The sequence below is a fragment of the Microtus ochrogaster genome, linkage group LG4, assembly GCF_000317375.1.
Source record: "Microtus ochrogaster isolate Prairie Vole_2 linkage group LG4, MicOch1.0, whole genome shotgun sequence".
Lineage (NCBI taxonomy): Eukaryota > Metazoa > Chordata > Mammalia > Rodentia > Cricetidae > Microtus > Microtus ochrogaster.
Window position 1 is genome coordinate 24,391,233 of NC_022030.1, and position 21,584 is coordinate 24,412,816.

Genomic DNA, 21,584 nt, shown 5'->3' on the forward strand with positions numbered 1-21,584 from the left:
AGATTCATGGTGGATGCCATCCTGGCTGAGATTCATGGTGGATGCCATCCTGGCTGAGATAAGCTCTTTCAGTACAAAGGACTGGGCACGTAGATGGAGAGCCTCCCGCTTTGCAGTCTGGGCCTATCTGTTTCCGCATATGGTAGAAGGGACTGGAATCTTTCATTATAAAACCACTTCTGCACCATGGCTGAGTTCATAGTAATGAGGACTTGCAGTGGTTATTACTTCATTGCTTTGTGTTGATATCCAATCACTGTGCAGATAAGTTGAAGTCTCACATTTTTGCCAAAGAGCAAATTGTGGTCAGAATTTAATAAGATCTCATTGTAAAAACTAGCTTGATATTGAATTTCTTCAGGGAAACGCAAACCGTGCAAACTTTGAAAACATACGAAGGGGTTCTGGTGTCAGTGCCACCATGCCAGAACAGACCTGTGGTAGAGGATACTGGAAAAGCCGCAGGCACATCTGCGCATCTGACGGCATCTTGGCTGATTCTTCTCCTGGTTACCCCAAACAATGGGAGTCTATTTAACTCTAAAGAAAAACTGGAACAACACAAAAATGGGTGGGCCTGAAAGTATTATATTAAATAAGATTATGTATGCATCATGTATGTATGTATAAGTATAAATGGAATTACCTGTGGGGAGAGTGGGGCCAAGAGACGTGTGAGGTGGAGGCAGGATGGTGATCAGGGAGCGAGCATATGAGCCCAGGCAGGGCTAGGTGAGCGAAGGTGCAGGGAGAAGAATCAGGTAAAACATTTTCAGTTTGAAAATGCTATCATGATGCCTAACATTCTATTTGCTGATTCAAACACTGAGTTGGAAACCCTGTAGTTTTCTATTGCCAATGCAGGATGCATGGAGTCTGAGGGCAGGGCACAGCCTCTTTATCAGCTCAAGGGTAGCCACTGTGCCAACTGTTGAAGCACTTCCCACACTTTCCAGCCATTCAAGCTATATCTTCTAGATAAGCCTAAGTAGAAGAAAGGGCAGAAGTACCATTTGGTGTTTGGACCATTAGTACTGGACTCAGAGGCAGTTAAGTTCTCTTGGTTGGCCAAACAAGGCCTACCATGTAAAAAAGATAAGTGCGTTACATTATGGACCTGCTGGGAAAGCAAACACACACACACACACATACCACACACCCTAAACACATACATCTCATATACATTCCCCATACATACACCACACACACCCAAGCACATACATCCCATATACATTCCCCATACATACACCATACATACCAAAGCACATACATCCATTTACATCCTCTACACACTGATGGAGGAAGGTCATTGGTAATAAACAAACTGCCTTGGCCCATTTTGATAGGCCATCCCTTAGGTGGGTGGAGTAGGCAGAACAGAATGCTGGGAGGAAGAGGAAGTGAGCTCAGACTCGATAGCTCTCCGCTCTGGGGCAGATGCCTCAGACAGAGGCCATGCTCCCCTCTCCCAGGCAGACATGATCGATTCAGCTCTGACCCAGGATGGACATAGGCTAGAATCTTCCCGGTAAGCGCACCTTGGGTGCTATACACATTGTTAGAAATGGGCTAGTCCAGGTGCGAGAGTTAGCCAAGAAGAGGCTAGATATAATGGGCCAAGCAGTGTTTAAAAGAATACAGTGTCCGTGTAATTATTTCCGGGCATAAGCTAGCAGGCGGCTGAGGTGCTGGGGATGCAGCCCCGCCGCTCCTACTACTACAACACACAGCACACAAACACACACATGCCACATACATCCCACATACAAATACACACACCACACACACACAGACACCACACACACACATCCCACACACCATACACACTTTACATACACACTACACAAACCCCACACATATACCACACACAGACACACACACTACACATACACCACATATCACATATATGCCACACATACATCACACACCACATGCACACAAATACCACACACACCACACACACCACACACACACACAAACACAGACATCCAACATACATCACGCATACACACACAGCATACACATAAAAAAAATAAAGGAGTTCTAGGAAGAAATACAAGCATTCAGTTTTCAAAATTCAAAGTCTGCATTGGAGATCAGGTTTCTAAAAGCGTACCACAGCACCTCCACAGAGTCCGCGAGCTTATTACTAAGCAAAACTCTTTTCAAAATGAGTAAATTCCTAAAAAATGGGTAGGGCAATAGCCAGTTAATATTTTCTACCTCAGATGAGGTATTAATAGCTGAGCCCTGCCTTTTCTGGTCTCAGCCAAAGCAGGAGGCAAAGCAGCACCTGAAAGCAAGGCGGTGAAGTCTGGGCTTGCAATGAGGATGAAGTACTACGGAGATGAAGATGCTTCCAGACAATGGAGCAGGGCACTTTGATCAGCAAGCACTTCTAACGGAAAATTAATTCTTTGAAAACAATTTGGAAAGGAACTTAGATACGAAATCCAAACAATACTCTGGGGCTGACATTTCAAAACTGTATTTGCTCTTTATTCTAATCCCTTTGGTACTGTTATCACAGTGAAGACATGACATATGGAACCAAAAATATTCAGAGGGATGAAGGAGCAGTCAGATGCGCACAATTGGAAGAGGCCCAGAGATTACAGTCTGGCTCACCCCAAGCATCCAGTCTCAGCTCCCTAAAGGCTCCTAAGAGCTGTCATTCACGGTGAATCCATGGAGGAACAGCATGGGATGACTTTCTGTGTCCTCAGAAGAGCTCTAAGGGGACCCCTGCTGAGAGTGATTGGCTATTTCACAGAGTCTAGGCGTTCATAAGGAATGAAATCAACCTTGGACCCCAATTCTGTCTCTCTCTCTGCTGCCTGCTTCTGAACTGGCTTCCCTTCTGACATGCTAAAATTACTTACGTCCTGTTGATGTCCAAGCACACATTTTCCTGCCTGCCTGTTATTAGAGGGTTTCATATGAAACTACTATGGAATGGTTTTTATAAATAACAATGGACTGTTACTGAAGAGATGTTTCCTATTTCTCACTTGCCCTTTGTGATTCTACTTTTGGTTGTTTTCTCTGCTGCAGCGCCTATGGTACTTGATCATCTGTTCCAGAGAGACATTCTCTAGTGGTAGAATAGAAGAGCAGAACAATTTATTGAATTTTTTTTTCTCTATGGAACTCAGCAGCATGCACAAGATGTATTGCATTTATATAGTTGACCAGTTGCAATATTCCGTAATAAGTTATTTCTGTCTGAAAGTGGTCTTTGGCTATACCAAAACCATAAGTAAGCAGTGATGAATTACTCTACATCTAGAGAAACTCATTAGGTCCTGATGAATAGTGGAGGCTGGGACCAAGATGGCCAAAGGCAGCAAGTGTTTAGCTTTACCTTTATGTCAACAGCATCTCTTCTGGGACAGGAAACATGCCACATATAATAGATCATTAATTCCACAGACTATGAACCAAAAGCATGAGGGATGGTGGTGTAGTGATTGGACATGGTATCAATCAATCAAGAATGAATCTAGAATCAGTCATGAAAACCTGGCCTCACTGACAGAACATTTGAGCCATCTGTATGCTCTTTGCTCTCAGTAGAGGCAATCTAGTTCCCCTGGCGTCTCCCTTCCCCCACTTCACTTCGCCCTTCTCCTTCTCTCTCCCCCATTCATCTCTCTCTCTCTCTCTGCTGGCTAGCACCCTAGGTGCTTAAAATTAGCACACAAGTTCCTGCAGAGAAGGAGCAGAGTGTCTCAAAAGGCCTTCCCTTTAGCTGGAGCAGTGCAGTCCTCCAGGCTGATGCTCTCCAGAGATCTAAAGTGGAAAGAAAAAAAAGAATCCCTGCTGGCTCTGACCTTTGGCTGCCTGGAGAACCTAAGCCATCCCCGAAGGTGCAGCGTGGGCATCCTTTGCTACCTCTGGAGCCAGCAGCTGCAGCCAGAGCCCTTGGCGGAGTAATTCTTTCGAGGCAAGCCTGTGGGGCGCACAGACTGAAGAAGCCGACATCCACTAGTCTCCTATGTCACTTCCTTTTGTTTCTGTGAAGCTACTTGATGAGATTCTTCATGCATAAAATTAATTTTTGCCCTCTTCTATCAGCCTTTACCACCGAAGGATTTACTCACACTTATGTCAGATTTTATTTATACATGCAATAAAGGGGACCCACATCACAATGAAGGCCGTTATGGGCTATAATGGGAAAATACAAAGGGAAGCCGAGAGGAGGCAGCCATCCAAGCTCGGTTTGGATGCCAGGATGCGTTATGCAGGAGCCATCCTCTGCAGAAATGTCAAGGCCCCATTCATCCAGAGTGTTATCTCAAGTCAGATCTTATTTGTTCTGGGAGAGCCGGGCAGGAACAGAGCCATTAATAAACAGCGCAAATAATTAGGCTTCATGAGAATTTGGTTGTTTTCTTACATAATGGATTTGCTTTCCAATCTTTCTCAACTCTGTCTTACTAGAAGACTGGTCTGGTCTGGTCTGGTAGAATCCAACCAAGAGCAGGCTGCTCCAGTCTAGACCGGTCTAGTCAAGTCTTGTCCTCTCTGGTCCAGTCTGGTCTAGACTGGTCTGGACGAATATATTCCTGTCTGGTCCAGTCTTATCCTGTCTGTTCCAGTTGATACCGGTCTCCTACAGTCTGGACCAGTCGAGACCTGTCTGGACCAGTCTGCTCTAGTTAAGACTGGTCTGGTCTGGTTTGGTCTGATTGAGATAGGCCTGGTCCCGTTTAAACTGGTCGAGACTGATCAGGACTGGTCTGGTCAGGTTGAGACTGATCTGGACCAGTTGGGAACAGTTGGGCCAAGTCTGGAGCTGTCCTGGTCCAGTTTGAGCCAGTCTACACTGGTTGGAACCAGCCTAAACCAGATTGAGCCAGTCTGAACCGGTTTGCTGCCTGAACCGGTTTGCTGCCTGAACCGGTCTAAACTGGTCTGAGCCAGTCTGAACCGGTCTAAACTGGTCTGAACTGGTCTAAATCGGTTTGAGCCGGCTTTGAACTGGTCTGAACCAGTCTGAGCCAGTCTGAACCTGTCAGAACAGGTCTGAGCCGGCTCTAGCCAGTCTGAACAGGTTTGAGCCTGTCTGAACCGGTCCGAGCTGGCTTGAACCAGTCTGAACGTGTTGAAACCGATTTGAGCTGGTCTAAATAGGTCTGAACCAGTTTGAGCCAGTCTGAACCAGTTTGAACCCGTCTAACCCGGTTAGAACTGGTCTAAACTGGTTTGAGCCAGTTTGAACTGGTCTGAACAGGCTTGAGCCGGTCTAAAACGGTTCGAGCCAATTTGAACCGGTTTTATCTGGTCTAACCCAGTCAGAACTGGTCTAAACAGGTTTGAGCCAGTTTTGAGCTGGTCTGAACTGGTTGAAACCTGCCTGAACCTGTTAGAGCCGGACTAAACCCTTTTAACTGGTCTGAACTGGTTTGAGCAGGCATAAACCGGTTTGAGCCGGTCTAAACTGGTTGAAACCTGTATGAACCGGTTTGAGTGGGGTTAAACCGGTTCAAGTTGGTCTAAACAGATCAGAACCAGTTTGAGCCGGTTTGAACTGGTCTAAACTGGTTTTAGCTGGTCTCAACCAGCCTGAACTGGTTTAAACTGGTTTGAGCCAGTCTGAACCGGTTTGAGCCGGTCTAAACTGCCCTGAACCAGTTCGAACAGGTTTGAACCAGTCGAAATCAGTTTGAGCCGGTCTTAGCTGGTTTGATCCAGTCTGAACCGGTTTAAACTGCTTTGAGCCAGTCTAAACTGGCTTGAGCCGGTCTGAACCGCTCTGAACCAGTTTGCCTGGCCTAAACCAATTTGAGCTTGTCTGAACCAGTCTAAATCGGTATGACCCGGTCTGAACCGGTTTGAGCCGGTCTGAACCAGTCTTAACCAGTCTAAAGCAGTTTGAACTGTGCTGAACCAGTTTGAAACCGTCTGAACTGGCTCAAACCGGTTCAAGCCGGTCAAACTGGTTTGAGCCAGTCTAAACACGTTTGAAAAGGTTTGAACCGGTCTGGACTGGTCAGAACCGGTTTGAGCCAGTTTGAGCCGGTCTAAACCGATCAGAACCGGTTTGAGCCAGTTTGAACCGGTCTGAACTGGTTCAAACTGGTCCAGCCGATTTAAACCGGCCTAAACCAGTTTGAACCTGTGTGAACTGGTTGAAACTGGTCTGAACCGGTTTTAGCAGGTCTAAACTGGTTTGAACTGGTTGAAATCAGTTTGGACCAGTCTAAGCTGGTTTTAACTGGTTGAAACTGGTCTTAATCAGTTTGAGCCAGTTTGAACTTGTCTGACCCGGTCAGAACCGGTTTGAGCCAGTCTAAGCAGGTTTGAAATGGTCTGAACCGGTCTAAACCGGTTCGAGCCAGTCTGAAGCAGTCTTCTACTAGTCTAAACCAGTTTGAGCAGGTTTTAGCTTGAGCCAGTTTTAGCTCGTCTGAACCAGTCTCAACCTGTCCGAACCGGTTTGAGCGGTCTAAACTGGTTTGAACCGGTCTGAACCGGTTGGAACTGGTCTAAACCCGTTTGAGCCGTTCTGAACCAGTCTAAACTGGTCTGAACCGGACTCTGGGCAGTAGAGCCACATCTCACTCATATTCCACGCAGAGGGAGCCATGCTTGTATGTGGGAGACCAGAATTCATGGTTTTGTGCTCGATTCTTGAACAGATGTTACACCATGGCTCTGTCTCAGAATTCTGTTCATTGAAGAATAAATCTGAAGTCTTTCTCTAGTCGGCAGATGATGCTCAAGAAGGAGTGAGTACATTCTGCATCAACCCCAATTGCTGGGGATTTGGAAATGGCAGAGTGACTCCAAAGAATGATACAGCTATACAACAATGTCTTCTTGAGCATCCAATCCAAACAGGGCATTATCTATTTCTTTGAAGTGCCAGCAAGTGTTAAAAAAAAAAAATGAAGGATCTTTTTAAAAGGTTTTGTGTATGCTGGCTAGTTTTCTAATCCAAAGTCTTAGTTCACAGACTTACACTTTGACATTTGGGTGAACTTGTTATTTTCTACAAGGAAGACTAATTTTCTTATTTCTTCAGCACATTTGAGGCCTTCTTGTTCTAGTCCATTCATGGCACTGTAGCATGTTTTCCCGCGATTTCTGTTGTGGTTTTGTTTTGAAGTCCAAAGAGATTATCCATCTACTTCCTTTATTTTCAGTAAAATGCAAATAGTGTATGTATTTAGAATGGCTTGATAAATAATTTATAGATTATATGATAAATTATTTATTTACTCCAGCCATACATATTTAGAATATGAACGTGCTTATTTTATAGTCTGTACCACTACTAACAAAACAAATTAAATCAGCTGCAGCTCTGGGCTACCCTGTATTATTCACACACACACACACACACACACACACACACACACACACACTGCATTGGCCTGCAAACTATCATGCCCCATCATATTTTTCAAAGTTATTATGATGCAGAATTTTTAAGAACATTCAGCCTTCGAGGTCTGTTTCAATCCCTCCTTCTCTTCTCCCACCTTCCAATATTATTTGGCTTCCAACCTTTAAATAGTTTCATAAGTATCTGAATTATTATTCCTAAGTCAATACATTTTTATTGATTACTGACGTTACATAATTGATACTATAGATTTAGAGTGAATACTAGAAGAATTCTAACTATAAGTTCTTCTGTAAGAGTGAGGATCTAAATAAGTTTTAAGAACACTTTAAAATTAATAAATGGATAAACATAAATTAGAACATTAAGACAAAAATCTGAATAGCCTAATTCTTATGATTTTTTTTTTTTTTTTAGATTTTCAAGACAGGGTTTCTCCGTAGATTTTTTTGGTTCTTGTCCTGGAACTAGCTCTTCTAGACCAGGCTGGCCTCGAACTCACAGAGATCCACCTGCCTCTGCCTCCCGAGTGCTGGGATTAAAGGTGTGTGCCACCACCGCCTGGCTCTTATGATTTTTTTAAAAGCATATGACAGAAAATAGAACCCAACTAGTGAAAAACTAGGAAAACTTGCAATGACTGAGTAATCAAGGGTAGAATTACACACATATGTGTGTATACATATATGTATTATATATTATTTTACGTATACAGTTATATTCACACATACAATTTTACGGAGACAGGGTCTCACTGTGTACTCCAGTTTGCCTGTAACTCACTATCTAGACTAGGCTGGCCTCAAAGTCACACAGATCTGCTGTGTCTGCTTCCTGGGTGCTGGGATTAAAGGCATAAATGACCATGCTCAGGAGTATTAACTATTTTAAACATGTACACTGTTTAAACATGCACAAGGCATATGCAAAGAAATGAAATTATATAGAATCATCAAAAGCAGGGGCATCTGAATACAAGACTATGTCCTGCACATAAGTAAGCCAGCTTTTATTCTGAAGTCTTTCTGTTTGAAACCTAGATAAATCAATACTTTTAAAATTCATAGAGCTGTTTTCCATAGCCTTTCCTAGGTGGGTGAATCTGAATATCTCCTTTCTAGTCACTGGGTGTCAGAAACTCACTGAAGAGGATGATAGACACAAGGTTCGTACATTCTGTAGAAGCAGAATCTGGAACTTTTCAGTTTTTCTAAAGAAGTTCATGCCCACTGACATGATGTGAGAAAGCTGATCCATGAAGGTCAGAAGCCTTCATTCATGAATGGTGACCTACGTTGCTGAAGAAACAACACACTAAGAAAAACCTGGAGACTGAAGAATATGCTAAACTTTTGGTCAAGGAAATGAAGGAAGCCAAATTAAAAATTCCAGGAACAGATCACCAAGAGATATAGGCTGCCATCTCCGAGAGTGTCTATGTTTGAGTATGAATCAAGGCAATAAGAAGTCATTTGGAGCAACAAACCAGTGATCTGACCTTGAAAATGTTGATACTGTTCCTTGAGTATCTCCTACATTCCTGGACTTGAACTCTCAGCACCCTACCTAGTAACTCTTCAGACTGTCACCTTAAAAATGGAGAGAACTTAGGTACCCTCTTGGCAAAACAACAACAACAACAACAACAAACAAACAAACAAAAAAAACAATAGATGCCAGATTTCAGGTAGTTCAGAATCCAAAGTTCTGAGACACATCCACCTATACTATACTGTGTCTGGGTAAAGTGTAAAGTTACATGATGGTGTAGGAGGTTCTTCTGTTCATGTGTTGCTTTCATTGGTTAATGAATAAAGAAACTGCCTTGGCCTGATGATAGGGCAGAACTTAGGTAGGCAAGGAAAACAGAACTGAATTCTGGGAGGAAGAAAGAAGAGTCAGGGAGAAGCCATGGATCCTCTGCCTGAGACAGATGCCAGTTAGAATCTTGCCAGTAAGCCATAGCCACGTAGCAGTACACAGATTAATAGAAATAAATGGGTTTAATCAAGATGTCAGAGTTATCCAATAAGAGGCTAGAGCAAATGGACCAAGCAGTGTTTTAATTAATACAATTTCTGTGTGATTATTTCAGGGCTAAGCTAGCCGGGTGGCTGGGGATGAACAAGCAGCTCTCTCCACTCAACAAGATGATTTATATATTATCTGGGTAAAGTTATATTACTTTATAGGGGATAAAATAAAATTAAAAAATCATTACTAAAAGACAGCCCTGACACCAAAACCAAGATTTTAAATTGAGCTGAAGGTTTTGGGAAGCTCACTATTTGGGGAATGCAGAAAAGAGACATCTGGTGCTTACATCCAAACATCCAGTTTGCAAAAAGAGACAGCAGACCATGCATTTGTCAAACAGTTTGTCCAAGAAAACAGCTAATTCCTCCATTCTGTCCCTGACACAACCCCCTTCCTTATCCTTAGCAAAGCTCCAGCTTGGAACCTGCAATCTTAGTTTTCTTGAACTCTGGTCATTGAGTGACTGGGTTCCACACCCTGATCCCAGTGTAGTAAGAACTTGAGAAAATTTTTCCGGAATTAAATAAAGTTGCTCTAGCTGTGGAGGTCACTGAAAGCATCTTTTATATCTTCTTACCAATTTAATACTTGTCTATTTTTACAATTACTACCCCTCCACACACAGAGGGAAGATTGGAACCAAGAAATAAAGAGAATTTCTCTGTGAAACTGTTCCTTGGAAACCTGCTGATACTTAGTAGTGTTGGTAGTTGAATTTTTAGGTTGTTTGAGTAGACCTTCTGCACTACTGCTTTCATGGGAACATTATGATGAGTATGATAGACAGTCATACGTTCACACAATTCCTAAGGTGGTTGAGAGACTAAGTAATGAGCATGATTAGCAGGAAGGAAGAGATCAACGAAAGAGAATTGGTAGACATGGAACCAAAGGTTCAGATGATATTACAATATCAAAGTCACAGGCAACAGAGGTGTATATTGTTTAGGGGTTTAAAATTTCTAGCATGTGTTAATTATACAAAATAATCATTGCATCGTGATGTCTCAAATATGCATGTCTGTTATCCACATTAATTCCCATAACCCTCTCTTGTCTCTTTACCCCACTCTGTGCCCCCTAACCCTCCCAAATGCTACTTTCATAGCATCTACAAAGATCTACAATGAGATTCTATAAATGAGAAAAGATGTGATATTTGTCTTTCTGAGTCTTGCTTCTTCACTTGACATGGTGATCTCCAGTATCCTTTTTCTTTCTGCAAATAGCATGTTGTTTTTCTTCTTCATGTTCAAATAAAACAATATGTATATCAGTCACATTTTCTTTATGCATTAAACAAATTTTAGGCAGATTGCATAAACTGATTACTGCAAATAGTAAGATAATAAGTTATGATGTATAGGGACACTATGGTATGCTGTCTTAGACTCTTTTGGTCACATACCTAAGAGTGATACTGCTGGGTCACATGGTAGCTTAATTTTTTTAAATTTATTTATTTATTAAAGATTTCTGTCTCTTAATTTTTAGCACATTGAAGAATCCCCATACTGATTTCCATAGTGGCTGGATTACTTTAATTTACTCAAAAAGTGCATGCAGCTTCATTCTTCTTATATCCCTCAACATTTGCTTTCATTTTTGTTATGACTGGAGTATGACAGAATTTTTAATTTATATTTTCCTTGTGGCTCAGAATGTTGGACATCGTTTCATACATTAGCAATTTGAACATATTATTGACTTACTTGTCTTTCTTATGTTTAATTTTTTTAGCTTTTTATATATTCTGGATCTTAATCTTCTGTCATAGAAATAGCTAGTAGAGATTTTTTTCAATTCTATATTTTGTCTCTTCACTCTGTTAGCTTTCTTCGCTATGCTGTTGCCATTTGATTTCATGCGATGCCATTTGTCAGTTTTGTGATTATTTCCTGTACTTGTTTTATCTATGGTTTTTCATAGCAATTTCAAAATATTATGCCTTCCATTAAAGCAGTTAATCATTTGAACTGACTTTTGTACAAGGTAATATCAATTTACAGACCTTGACATGTGAACAGCTAGTTTTCCCAGCACCATTTGCCAAAGAGGCTTTTCACACTGTATTTTTTTTTTTTTGGTACCTTTGCCAAGAATCAATGGTTGTAGCTGTATGGGCTTATTTCTGGGTGTTCTATTTTGTTCTATTAGTCCCTGTGTATATTTGGGAGTCAGTGCAAAAGTGAATTAATTTTTTTCTATGGCTCTATAAGATAATTTAAAATAGGGTGTGCAATATCTCCAGCATGACTTTATTTGTAAGCTTAAGATTGTTTCAGGTATTCCAGAATCTTTTATGCTTCCAAAAGAACTTGAGGACTTTTCTCTATTTCTGTGAAGAATCTGATCGCAATTTTGGTTGGTGCTGGGGGCAGGTGTGCTCAGGCCATGTAGATGCTGGGTACCAGAATGTAGAGTAATTAAAGAAAGTTCTTTTTTTAAAAAAATTATTTATTTATTATCTATACAGTGTTCTGTCTGCAGGCCAGAAGAGGGAACCAGATCAAATTACAGATGGTTGTGAGCCACCATACGGTTGCTGGGAATTGAACTCAGGACCTCTGAAAGAACAGCCAGTGCTCTTAACCTCTGAGCCATCTCTCCAGCCCCAAGATAACAAATGCTTACTGGGGAACACACACAATATGAGAGCCACTGTATTCTTCTGATCTGTGGGCTCTGGGACTTACAAACCTGTAGTGATGAGGCGAGCAGGCCTGCTTTTCATCCCACCCAGCTCCCTCACGGCTAGGGGGATTTACACCCGAAATAACAAACACACAAATTGTATTCATTTAAACACTATCTGGCCCATTAGTTCTAACCTCTTATTGGATAACTCTTACATATTCTTTTAACCCATTTCTAATCATCTGTATCACCACTTGACTGTGGCTTACCGGCATGAGTTTAACCCGCGTCCACCTCAGAGAGGAGAGCCATGGTGTCTGCCTCACTGCCTTCTACCCAGCATTCTCTTTGGTCCACTCCACCTATCTAATTTCTGCCCTATCAAAAAGCCAAGGCAGTTTCTTTATTAACCAATGAAAGTAACACATAGACAGATGACTCTCCTACATCACAAACCAAACTCTGACCATCAACCAAGCGAAAGGAAAAAGGGCCAAGCATCTTTCCTATCTATACTTATACAACTGAGGACCCTGAGGACAAATTCTGTTGGGAGAAGGGACATTGTTTTCTAGAATTACTTCCAGCTGTCATGGGAGTAATGTTTTTTTTCTATGGATGCCTGTAAAATCTAAAATGATAGTTAAGTCTCAAGATTTTTGTTGTGGAAATTCATTTGGCCAAAGGCCTTTTTGATACCAGCCCATTAGGGTGTGGTCTGAGGTCTGTAAGCACAGAGAGGAAGCATGCTTTGCCCGTTTACCTTTCATTTGTTTGGTGGTTGGAGTTTTGTTAGCAGCTCCCAGCACCTACCAAGCAGAGGAACACAGCGGCTCTCTTATTGTGAGTGTTTCCCAGTAAACATTTGTTATCCTTATTACAGGTTCTCATAGACTTCCTTTAATTACTCTACACTTTACATTACATTTGGGAATTGCTTTAGGTAAAATGGATATTTTTACAATATCAGTTTTGCTGATCCAAATGCAAGTAGTAGCAGCTTCTACTATGTTCTTTAATTTGCTTCTTTATTGTTTTGCAGTTTTTACTGGGCTGGTCTTTTACCTTCTTGATTAGGTTTATAGATGTGTATTTCATTTATGTTTTTAGGTTTTATGAATAGACTTATTTTCCCAATTTCTTTCTCAGTATGTTCATTACTGCAGTTTGGAAAAGCCACTAGGTTTTACATGTCAATGTATTAAAATTTCCTGGCATTTTACTGAAAATTTTGTTTTCCAGCTAATTTATGTGCTTATTTGTGCTTATTGATGTATGTGTCAAAAAATCTGTGTATCTTTGGAAGAGAACCAGTGTAATGTGGTATATAATCTCTTTCATGTATTATTTAATTTAGTTTGCAATGGCTTTTTTTGAGGATTTTTGCAGTTATACTCATCAAAACAATTGGTTTACAACATTTGTGTGTATCTCTTTTGGTTTTCAGAGTAATGGTGACTTTCTAAAATGAGTCTAAAAGCATTCTTTTCTGTCCTATTAAAAAATGTATTTGTTTTTCATGCTTTCTTTTTCATTGGTTCTTTGAAAATTTCATAAAATGTATTTTAATAATATTCACTCTCCTTCCCTCAACTATTCCCAGATCTACCCTCCTAACCAGTGTTGTGTCCTTTTTATCCCCCCAATGAAGACGAATTTGTACTTCTGAAATATCTTGGCTGTATACCCTTCAATTGGCTGACCTACAGGGGGCTAAACTTTTAGAGAAAACTGATCCTTTCTTACCCAGCAGCTAAGAATTGACAGTTGCTCCTGGGCTAGGGGGTGTAATTTTGTGCCCTGCTCCCTTCTCCGTGCTGGTTTGAGTTGAATGGAGTCTTGTGTATTGTGTTGCAAATTCTGAGTTCTTATGTGCATCTGTCCTGCTGTGCCCTGAAAACACTGTTTTCTTCTAGTTGTTTGCTGCTTTTGGCTCTTACATGCTCCCTGTCCCCTTTTCTACAATGATCCCTGAACATTTGGGTGTGGTATGTATGTTCCATTAGGGCTGGGTATTCTATAATCTCTTATTGTCTGATCAGTTATGGTCTTCATTAATCACATATACTGCAAACAGAAGCTTCTCTGGTGGGCTGAGTGGTCCTTTAATCTATGAGTATAATGATATGCTATTGGTAATAGGTTTAATACTATTTGGCAGAATAATAGAAGTATGTACTCCCTCAGTGTCTGTGTGTTTTTTTTTTTTTAGTCATAGATTTTTTCAGTATGGAGAACATTAAAGTAAATTTTCTCTCTAGGATGTGGTAGAATTCAGCAGTGAATTATTTCATTCCTAGGAATACCTGAAAATAAAGAAACTATTTTAATTATTTTTGCTTGATTTACAAGACTGGTTTTATGGCCTAAAATGTGGTCTATATTGAAGAAAGTTCCATGAAATTTGGAAAAGAATGTTTATTCTACAACTACTAAAATATTCTGTAGGCTCTGTTAAGTATAATTGATAGTCTATTTCAACTCTAAATTTTGTTGAGTTTTGGTTTTTGGACTGGGTAATCTACCTACTGATAAAAATAGGTTCTTGAAGTTACCCAATATTCCTATAACTGGACCTATTTGTTGCTCTGAATCCAGTAGTGTCTGTATTATGAGATCAAGCTTGTCAACATTTGGTACACATATAATAGCTTCTTGGAAGATTGTCTCCTTTATTAATATGGACTCACATTTTTTCTCTCCTTTGACTAATTTTGACTTAAAATTTATTCTTGTGCATATGAGTATAAAAAGAAATCTGCTTTCTTTTGGTTTCTCTCTCCTTGAAGTAAGAAGTTTTGTATCTTTTGCTTTTTAGCTAATGTGTGTCTTTGCCAATTACGTATGGTCTTTTCTTTTGTTTTGTTTTTGCTTTTTATTTTTTCACAGAAAGCAGTTGGATCTTGGTTTCTAATCCAATCAACCAGGCTGCATCATTTTAATTGGGTTGTTAAGACTATTTACATTTAAGGTGATTATTAAAATACATGTGCTAATTTCTTTGTAGGTGAACTTTTCTGTCTCACTAACCAATTCCCAAATAACAACACAGAGACTTATTATTAATAATAAATGCTTGACCAAAGGATTAGACTTGTTTTTAACTAGCTTTCATAACTTAAATTAATCCATTTATATTAATCTATGTGCTGCCAAAGGCTTGTTTACCTCATCTGTGTACTTTTCATGTTGCTTCTTCCCTGTCTGGCTGTTGACTCCTGAGACTCCTACTCCTTTTTCCCAGCATTCTCTTAGTCTGTTTCTCTTGCCTAACTTTATCCTGTCCATCTATGGGCTTCTTTATTAAACCAATTACAGTGGCATATATTCACACAGTGTAAAGGAATATTCCATATTCCCCCCCTTTTTGTTTAAATAAAAAGAGAAGGTTTTAACATAGTAAAATCATATACAACCAAAACAGTTATCAAGTAGGAATTACAATTACAATATTCAGTCTATTTGTATCTGGCAAATTTAGATAAAATACTATCTATCTTTTCTTTCTGAATCTAAAGCTTTATACCTAATTTACTTTTTTTGTCAGAACTAAGGAAAACTCTAAGTCTATTTATTTAGTCTTTAACAACATCAAAGACCAAATACAAATGGACTGGATATTGTAATTGTAATTCTTTCTTGATTACTGTTTTTGTTGTATGCAACAGCAGGGACATCTGGCTGTTTAGATAGCCACTCAGTGTTTTTCTGTATTATTGAAGCATCTATCTTTGGCCTACAGGCATAGTATATCTGACAGTGTTAGGTATCAAGGCCTAACATTTGTCTGTTTGTTGCTAGCACTGAGCATATGTGAGAGAAGGGAGTTATCAGGAAACTGTGTTTGACTCTGTTTTTATGTGTTTAGAATCTTTTCTTAAGCTTTCTCAGGTTTTATATTACCTGATGATGGGCACCATTTGTAGGCAGAGTTTTTTTGTTCCCCAAGCCAGTTCCCAAATAACCACACAGAGACTTATTATTAATTTTAAATGCTAAACTGGTAGCTTAGACTTGTTACAACTAGCTCTTACGTGGCATTTAATATGCTTTATTGAGAGTTTTGTTTATACAATTTCTGTTTATTGCTCCATTTTTCAGAATCTCTATTAATTTGCTGAATTTCTTGTCTAATTTGCCAAATATGTCACTCAAAGTTTGAATTCACTTCTTTGATACATCTATATCTATTTAGATCCTGAGGTCATTGATCATCTTTAATATTAGAATTTGAATTCTTACTCTGCTATGTGAGTTCAATTTTTAAAGACATAAGTGCAAAAGAAATTTTGGAGGAGCCAGTACCTTGATTTTTACATTTCCTATGTTTATGTGTCACAATTTACATGTCAGGATGGATTTCCCTGCTAACTTAAAGCAGGTCTTCTTAGTTGTCAGCCTTCTCTTGACAGATTGGTCCTCAGCACTGCTCACAGAGGATGAAATTAACTGTCATAACTACAATACCAAAGCAAAATATTAACAGAAGACAATAAGCAACCATTAAAGGCAGTGAATATATGAGCAATATAATGGAAAATAACTTAGAGTTAACTAGAAAATTAAAGATTGAGAGAGGAAGTTCTTGTTTATAGCTCACTGCTGAGTGCTTGTCTGGTATATGTGAGACCCTAGGTTCAGTCTTCAGTGCTCCCAACAACCAACCAACCAAACAAACAAACCAAACCCAAAAAAATTTAAGAAAGGTAAAGGTGAAGAGAAAATGAAATATTTTCTTTAAAAATGAAAATAATAATAAAAAATGAAATGATGAAGAGTGCAAGGAAAAGGTAAAAAGAAGTAATAAGCAAGATGTTCTGGCTAGTTTTATGTCAACTTAACACAAGCTATGGTTGTGCAAGAGGAGGAAGCCTCAATTACAGAAGATTGGTTGTAAGCAGTCAAGTCTATAAGGTACTTCCTTAATTAGTGATTGATGGAGGGGAGCCCATTGTGGGTGGAGTCATCTTTGGGTTGGTGGTTCTGGGTTCTACCAGAAAGCAGGTTTAGTAAGCTATAGAGAGCAGGCCAATAAGCAGCACCCTTCCTTGGCTTCTTGTAGGCAGAGGCTGTTCTTTCTTTCCCAGCTGCCTAGATCTGAATAGTCACACAGAAACTATATTAATAACAAACTGTTTGGCCTATTAGCTCAGGTTTCTTATTAACTAACTCTTATATCTTAAATTAAACCATTTACATTAATCTGTTTATCGCCACAAGGCTGTGGTTTGCCAGAAAGGTTCCGGGTATCTTCCTCCTTTGGCAGTTACATGGCATCTCCTTGACTCTGCCTATTCTCTCTCTCTATCTCTTTTGGTCTGGCTACATTCTGCCCTGCCAAAGGCCAAAGCAGTTTTATTCATTAACAAATAAGAGCAACATATATGCAGAAGGACATCCTATATCATCTCCTTTTTTGTGTCTAATTAAAAAGGAAGAATTTAACTTTAGTATAGTAAAATTACATTTAACAAAACAGGTATCAAGAAAGAATTACACTTAACAATATTTAGTTTATTTGTATATTGAAAGTTTCATATCTAATTTATTTTTTATCATAAATAAGGAAAACTATAACTGTCTTCAAAAACCCCATAAGGATTTAATATTACCTAAGTAAACAGGAAGAGCATTGTAAGCAACTTCCAAAACTGTAGAATTGACAGAGATATCTCACTGTTTGGACAGTCACCAAAAGTTCTGTAATGTTGGGGCATTCATCTTCCACCAACAGGCTCAAGGTATCTGGTAGAGTTTTCCATGAAACAGAAAATTTTGAAACACTGTTTCACCTATATTGATGGAGTTCATCAGTTCCTTTCTTCTGTGTTCTGCAGAATGTTTGAAAGTTCCTTTCATAAGAGAACCCTGAATGACCATCTTGTCTTTTGGAAAGTTCAGCAGTCATTTTTCTGTGGGCTCTGAATGTCCAGTTCATACTGCAACAAGCAGTCCAGGCAAGAGCAGTCTCTTGCCCAAATGGCTAGGAAACTCATAAGAAGCCTCTTCAATGCCTATCATCTTCTTGAAGTTATTGGTGCTGTCAGAAGCAGACATGCCTCACTGTTGAGAAAAATCTAAGTTCTTAAAACATTTTAAAGGCCATATTCTGTAGGTCTTTGAAAGATCTAAAGAATACCTGTCCATTTGAAATGTATCTTTGTACATCTAGAAAACCCAACTAATATGACTACAAGTTTGAATATTATAGATTACTGTTTATTAATCCATAATTTTTAACTATGTATTACATTTTAAATGAGTTGTATAAGCTTAATACCTTAAACAAAACCAGAAATACCTATAACAAAATTGACTTTAAATTTGTATGAATAAACCAAAGTCCATACCAATGTAAAGTATTTATTTCTATATCACATCCCCCTTTAAATGAAAACAAACATTTATAAATAGTCATTTTTGGAATTTGGGCTTTGTTTTCTCCAAACTACTTCCTGCTCTTAGTTGGGTGAAGTATTTTTAGGATTTATGGAGACCTTTCAGGAGAGTCTTGTTCCCTCAAATCACATTAGCCTGTAAGGAATCCACAGGTTCTCATCTTGTGTGAAAACAAAAGCAGAACCTCTTTTCCAAAGTAATATATCCTTAGACTCAAAATTTGAAGTCAAGATACCTTTAAAATATATATGTTTGTTTATCTTAGCAGCCCCCGAATCAGAAGTCTCTTTGCAATTAAGAAAGTCAAAGAAAACACAATAATATACATAATCTAGACTCTATTTTCCATCTTTACGTGGCCCCTTTTTCTAGTACTTTTTTTTTTACTCTCTGTACCTTTTTATATTACTTTACTGTCTCTTTAAAGACTTTGTTTTATTTTTTAAAACTATTTACTCTTTTTACAACCATCTATATACTCTTTTTCCTCTCTCCCAAACATACGCACATTTTAAAAGACATTGTGACCTGTTCAGAGGTTTATTTTTTCTGAATCTGTCTGTAATAATTTTCTGACCAGAAGCACCTTTTTTTTTTCCTTTTTTAATATTAAGCAGGTGTGACTAGAACAACTCTCTGGCCCTGACTGTTGACTCCACCCTGTCCAACATAGCCAAGATTTCTTCACTGTCTTTGCTAGCCATGCTCACCACCCCAGATCCAAGGACGCAGCAGCTCTGTGTCATCGTTAAGCAACTAATAGCATGCTACTGATAGACCCCCATTTAAGTGCAGGACTGTAGAGGCATTTCAACTGTATTTTAATAAATAAAGACTGCCTGAGGATCGGAGAATAAACCAATTCCACTAATCATCCTTACAGACCAAATTATGGTAACACATACTTTTAATCCCAGTGATACACACCTTTAATTTAAAGATAATAAGACAGGGGAGGGGAAACAGCTCTCAGAGATGTAGTCTCCTTCTGAGATTCTGGGAGGCAGGATCACCATTTCAGACTGAGGTCGAGTTAAAGGCTAGTGGCTGGCTGTCTTGCTTTTTGGATCTTCAGGTTGAACCCCAATTTCTGACCCTAAGTTTTTATTTAATCACACTTCACAGGACCTTCCAAAACAGCCAGAATCTGTGCTTCCAGCATGAACCAAGAAGCCCTTTCTTAAAGAAGCCATGAAGTTTTTGCTGCTAATGCTGAGTCAAGAATTCTCTTAAATGAGCCATGCCTTTGCTTGCTGCCAACAAATGGATCCTGTCTGGGAAAAAAAATGCAGCTACCAAGAAGCTGCACTTGGCTCCCATTTTTGTGGGTCCAGAGCCCTCTTTTTTTAACCTTCTTTTTTAGGTCTTATGTGGATCCATGCCCCAGACACTGGGATCCATTTTGTAGACAGAGGCTGCTCTTTCATGCCTGGCCACCCAGACCAGAATAATCACAAAGAAACGATATTAATTACAACATTGCTTGGCCTATTAGCTCAGACTTATTAATTAACTCTTACATCTTAAATTAACCCATTCCTATTAGTCTGTGTATGACTACGAGGCCGTGGCTTACTGGAAAGTTTTCAGGTGTCTTTTTCCTTTGGCAGATACATGGCATCTCCTTGCCTCTGCCTACTCTCTCTCTATATCTCTTCCACTCTGGCTATATTCTGCCCTACCATAGGTCAAAGTGGCTTTATTCACTAGTCAGTAAGAGCAACATATATACAGAAGGACATCCCACATCAGCCTCTGCATCAACTCCTGCCTCCAGGCTCCTGCCTCCTTGTTCAAGTTCCTATCTTGACTTTCCCTATTGGATTGTGACTTCAGATACGTAAATCAAACAAACCCTTTCCTCCCCTGAGTTTGTGGTATGGCATTTCATCACAGCAGTATAGCACTAACTAAGACAGGAAAAAGAAAAGAATGCAGAAAGAAGTAAAAGCTATAATTACAAAATAAGAATGCATAAACAAAAATTAGGTAAAAACAAACAGGGGTATAAAACATGTAAAATTCAAAATTTAAAATTAAATAATAAAATCAACAGTACAGAAAAAAAATTTTTTTAAAGTAAAAGCAGAAAAAGGCAAGACTTGTAGATGTTTCTGTTTGATCTGGCTGCAAATACAAATCCACTGTATTTGGGGTAGTTCCTCACTGCTTCCACAATAGCAGCCCATAATGAATGTGAGCTGTGCCCCACCCTTGTCAACAGTGTATTGTCAGTACCCAGCCTGTCTTCACCTGAGGGGCTTTCTGTCTGCAGACCCTCTGCTCTAACCCTAATTATTTTTTTAGTCTGCCTGCTGGTCTGACTCTCATACTTGCCTGAAGCCACCAAATAAAAGAGAGGTGCTCCCTGAGTGTATAACAAAATGTGGGAAGCAAATAGCGAGCTGAGTTGTGCAGTAGATGGAGAGGACCAAGGAACTGAAGTTCTTCAACCACTGCTCTTAGTGTTTCCACTGTACCCAGTGAGCCTAAAGAGATGGAAATGAGATGAACCAAAGGACTCTGTCTCTGTATCCCAGACCTGCCCAGCAGCAGCCTGCATGCAGTAAACAGATCCTCAAACCACCAATTCTAGCACTGATTCTCCACCATAAATCACAGGTAACTGGGCTCTGTCCTCAGGACATAGGACAGAAGGACCAGTCTCCATGCTCTCTAAATCCTCATGTGACCTTCTGTTTGGTCTCTGTGGGTGTATATCCGAGCTACCCCCTCCGGTGGCTGTTTCTTGTGTCCCTCTTTACTCAGATACTGTGGCAGGGTTTCCTTGCATTCCCTGACTGCTGATTCTCTGAAGTGTCAACCAACAGACTCCTCTTTCTAGTTGATGCCTTACTGTCATAACCCAAACACTGAGAGTGATGCCATGGTGATGTTGATTCCCTCCCTGACTCAGGACTGTCATCCACCGACTCTTCTCATTCAAAGACTGTCATAAGGTAAGCACCTACTCTACCTTCTTACCCTAGAAACCTGTGTGTGATTTTATCAGTAGTTTTCATAAAAGCTAACTTATGACTTTGCTAGTCTGTTTAGTTGCATGTGTTTTAACTTGACAATATATCATGGATATTATTTCTTATCTATTTAGGATTTTACTATCTTCTCTCTGTGTCTCTCTCTCTGTGTCTCT